Raw genomic sequence first — 5,000 nt, forward strand, 5'->3', positions numbered from 1 at the left:
TCATAATACGTGTCGTATTTATCCCGACAAGAGAGCTTTCATATATATCGATCGATCGATCGATCAATCGGAGATCGATATCACGAGCAACGTTCTTCTATATCTTCCGAGGAGACCCTTCGTTGTTGCAATTCTTTTCTCCTTTTTATAATTTCTTTTTCCTCCTCCTCATCCTCCTATTTCCTCTTCTTCTTCTTCTTCTTTTTCTTCTTTTGTCATATTTTTATTATTCCTTTTTTTCCTATTTTATATTTTTCTTCCTTCTCTCTCTCTCTCTCTCTCTCTCTCTCTCTTTTACTCTCTCTGTCTCTCTCTCTCTCTCTCTCTCTGTCTCTCTCCTTCTTTTTTACTCCGATAATTTTTTGTTTTCTTTTTTTTTCTTCTCGAAAATCATACGAGGGAAGAATTATTCTCGCGAATTAAACGCGTTTATGGCTTTTTTTTTTCCTTTTTTTTTTCTTTTTTTTTCTTTTTTTTTTTTTTTTATTATTATTATTTCTTTTCTCTTTCTTACTACATTCCTTCTCTCCTTCAATTCTTTCTTCTTTTTTCTTTTTGTTTTTATCGTCGATCACGAGAGATCGAATTTTCTATGATTGGTAGGCGAGAAAAAAAAAAAAAAAAAAGAAAAAAAGTGAAAAAAAAAAAGACGAAAAGAAGACCTCCGTATAGCGATGGATGTGAATAAGTAAGTATGCGTGATGAAAACGTGATCGTGGGAGAAACACGCGAAAGATTTCGATCTGCTTGATATTTCGTCACGGAAAGTTACAAATGTTTTATAGGGAAGATCAGAGTCATCGATTGAACATATTAATGATAACAGTACTTTTATACACACACACACACACACACACATATATATACACATATGTTCGTGTATGTGTGTATAATATATTATATGTATATATATATATATATATACATATTATTTGTATTCATTGTGTGGACGGATATTACTATAGTCATTTTTCTTTGTCTTTTTTCTCCTTTTTTTCTTTTTTTTTTTTTTTTTTTTTTTTTTTCTTTCTTTCAAATCAGAGATCATTGATGCGATTCAATGAAACACGGTGCGGTGCATTGATCGATTAAAAAGATTATTGATCAAATTATTTTTCTTTTTCTTTCTTTTATCTCTTCTATTTCTTCTTTTTATTTTGTTAATAACTTCTCGAAGATTTTTTTATTAGATACTTTATTTCTATCTGATCTTTCTCTCTCTCTCTCTCTCTCTCTCCCTCTTCCTCCCTCTCTCTATCTCTTTCTTTCTCTCTCTTTCTCTTTCTCTCTCTCTCTCTCTCTCTCTCTCTCTCTCTCTCTCTCTCCCTCTCTCTGTTTATAAAAATATCATCTTCAAATTGATCTCTAATAAATATGAAAATAGTCGATATTGTTTATCTTCTTATGCAAATATTATTTGATTATCAGTAAGGTAATTTAAATTCGATCGATAATATATTTTCAAGTGATAAAAAGAGCAAAGCAATATTGCGATTGAGTTATTTACATTATTATAATTGTACGACTTAACTCGGAGAAAATTTTTATTAACAAATCCTTATTGATTATATCAATAGAAGGAGGGAAAAAAAGGAAATATAAATAGTGAAGATGAATCCATTTATAAAAATAATGTCAATGATTGAACTATTGTGATAAATTTTTTTGCGAACGAATCGATAAAGTATATATCATATTTTACGTTAATATATGAAATTTTTGAGAGATACAATTAGAAAACAAGAAAAGAACGCTTGAGAAGCATATTCCTTTAATCTTTGTTTCTTTTTACTTTTTTTTTTTTCTTTTTTTCAACTTTTCATTCCACCTCTTCTTCATCTTCCGGTGAAGAAAGTGACAAGTTCGAAGATCGATAATCGCGATATCGATAATTTCGCGGGCCTGACGAATGGTATCTTCTCTTTTTGATTAGCAGTGGTTATGGGGAAAAAAAAAAAAAGAAAAAAAAAAACAACACACCAAGAAAGAGAAATGAGTTTGAACGATTCGTTGAACAGCCCCATCTTCTCCGATGTCGAGCTTAATGTTAAGAGCGAAAAAGCTTTCGTTATGGTGTGATAAATCTTGTAAGAAAAAAGAAAAAAAAAAAAAAAAGGTATAAATCGACGCGCCGCTTCGCCGTCGATGGCGATGATTAAATCGCGGACGGCAATCTGGCGCATCGTTACCTGGTTTACTGAAATTCGTGAACATGAAACCTCCTCGGCCCCCGGTGTAGCCAGGCGGCGCGTTAAGTGCAGCTTACGGAGCGTGCCAAGAAGTTCGTTTATTCCCTCGAGGATTCCTTCTCCTTCTCCTCTTCCTCCACCTCCTGCTCCTCTTCCTTCTTCTCCTCCTCCTCCTCTTCCTGCTCCTCCTGCTTCTCCTCCTCCTCCTCCTCCTCCTCCTTCTCCTCTTCTTATTCCTCTTCTTCTTCCTGTCTTCGAACTTGAACGATGAAGAATTTGTTATCTTCCAAACGTCGATTTCCCTTCTATCTTCAAGGACGAGAAAATCTTCCGCCCGAAGATTTCTTCTATTTCTTCTCTTTCTTTTCTTTTATTTTTCTTTTTTTTTTTTTCTTTTTTTCTTTTTCAAAGTCAATTATTATTTCGTCTTTCTTCTTTCTTCCTCTTCTTCTTACTTAATCGTCACTAAAGTTCTTTCAAAGATTAATTCCCATTTGACGGGGAAAATCCTCATGAAGATGGATAGAAATATAAGTACGTCAAATACGTTGAATAAGATCGATCAGAGCACAATCTTTCCCAATTTAAAGCACACTCTCTTCTGATTTGTCGTCTTCTTTATCTTTTTCTTCTCGTCAAATCGAAGAAAGTAAATTCGAAAGTTTGTTACGAAGCATTAATGTGCCCACGCGTATTCCCCGAACGGTAATCGCGGCTGCGACCTTCAACTTGTCCCGGCCATGATCTCCCGCGCGCGGGGCCGCGCGCGCGCGCGCGCGCCTTCCTCCAACGCGCCGCCGAACGGGGGATTGAAATCGAAGTGGATCGCGAGGAGCGATCGACGCGCCGAGCCAACAACTAAGACGATGAAAACGAGGGCGAGAAGGAGGGTGCGAGATCGATTACGTGTTTTTACTTTCCTCTTTCCTCTAACGTCTTTAGTTGACGACGTTAACGATGATGACGATAACGACGACAAAAGCGATGCTGACGATAACGATGACAATGACGATGATGATAATGATGATAATAACAACAACAATGACGACGACGACGACGACGACGACGACGACGACGACGACGACGACGACGACGATGATAAAGACGATAAAGACGATAAATATGATAAAGACGTGGACGAAGACGAAGACGGATACGATGAATTTAACGCAAGTTTTGTCAATCGAGAAATTTTAATGACACAGAAGGAGTACAACGTCGACGACGGGAACAAAGCGCGGCGCGCAGCAATGACAGCAACAGCAGCAATGGCAATATAAGTAGCAGCAATATTATCAGGAACGATAAGAGCAGCGGCACCGGAGAAGATATCGCAGCGTCGTGCGAACCAGCTTGGCCGCGGAACGCGACTGAGGCTACTGGGGGTGGCACCGAGAGAGAGAAGGTGCCGTGGATGCAGCTCGTCGACGTGTACGCTGCACGAGCACATCCCCCCTAATGAGTGCACCAGGCATGTGCGAGGGATTTTATGTTCGCCGCCGCCGCTGCCACCACCGCCTCCTCCTCTTCCTCCTCCTCCTCCTTTTCCTCTTTCTCCTCTTCCTCTTCTTCCTCATTCTCCAACCCCAACTCCATTGCCACCACCACCACCACCACCACCACCACCACCACCACCACCACCACCACCACCACTACCACTAGTCGAACCACCACCCGAGTATCGCTAGCCACCCCCACTGTGCGAACTCTTCTCGTCGTCCTCCTCCTCTTCTTCCTCCTTCTCCTCCTCTTCCTCCCCCTGCTTATGTCTCCTCTTCCGCCACCTCCATCTCTCTAGCAACTCGCTCACAACCCCTGCCTGGTCTTACTTACCATACACCATACGTTCATTCGTTACTGAACTTAGAATTCCGATTTTCCACGAGGTATCTGACCGTTAATCGTCACACGGCCAAGTACAAAAGAAAGATTTCTGATAATGGACTTTCCTCGTTGCAGGGGAGTGAAGAAGTCGACGGAAGAGTAAGGAGAGATAGGAAGTCTTTGCCCTACATTTCTACGTCTATTTCCTTTCTTTCATCACTTCTTCTCAATATTTTTACCTCTCTACGTCCTATTCGAGAAATTTCATATCTGTAATACAACGCTTACGATATGCGCGTGTATAAGGGTTGACAAAAACCATTATCAAATGTTACCAAGAAAAAATTACTAGATGGGTAAATCAAATTTCTTCTACCCCTCTCTTTCTCTCTCTCCACCTACCAGTTTTTTTATCTATTTTCTCATCAACCCGTCAAAATTTTTCTATCGGCTCGATAGAACCTTTCTCCCCGCTTTTCGGAAAGGAAAATGTATTTTCCAATGTTGTAGAACCTACCAGAGTACAATATGTTTCATTTCTCACCCTCTCTCACCCTCTCTCTCTCTCTCTCTCTTTTTCTTTCTTTCTCTCTTTAAGTTCCAGCGGGGCGACCGAAGCGAATAGTCGACTTGAAAGTCTCTATTCGCCGCCCTGACCCCGACGGCAGGACGGTACCACAGCACCTCGGAACCGGCATCGTAACCATCACCGTCACCACCACTATCGTTCGCCGTCGCCGCCACCATCGCCACCACCATCACCACCACCACCACCATTACCACCCTCTGGCGCACGACACAGCGCGAGCAGCCAGTCACTGGGAGAAACGGCGTGGGGCGGCTTGTCCCGCGAGCCGGAAACCCTCCGCGCGCGTTCGTGGGGCTGTGCCCGGTTTTCACCTCCTCCTGCGTACCTCCTGCGGATCGTACCCTGCATCCGCATCCGCGATTGGTACGCACTAGACGTACGCCCGTTACCGTGGATCC

General features: G+C 41.3%; 1 protein-coding gene across 2 annotated transcripts in view; it reads right to left on the bottom strand.

The window, feature by feature from the left end:
• Positions 1 to 260, bottom strand: part of LOC124955579 (protein tramtrack, beta isoform-like) — a 76,156-nt gene extending 75,896 nt beyond the window's left edge. For both annotated transcript variants that reach the window (XM_047510189.1, XM_047510188.1), the window contains exon 1: positions 1 to 260. This exon is cut by the window's left edge and continues 775 nt beyond it. The gene's annotated coding sequence lies outside the window, so the exon portion shown is untranslated.
• Between the last annotated feature and the right edge of the window lie 4,740 nt (positions 261 to 5,000).

Source organism: Vespa velutina, chromosome 18 (assembly GCF_912470025.1).
Source record: "Vespa velutina chromosome 18, iVesVel2.1, whole genome shotgun sequence".
In the NCBI taxonomy this organism is placed as follows: domain Eukaryota; kingdom Metazoa; phylum Arthropoda; class Insecta; order Hymenoptera; family Vespidae; genus Vespa; species Vespa velutina.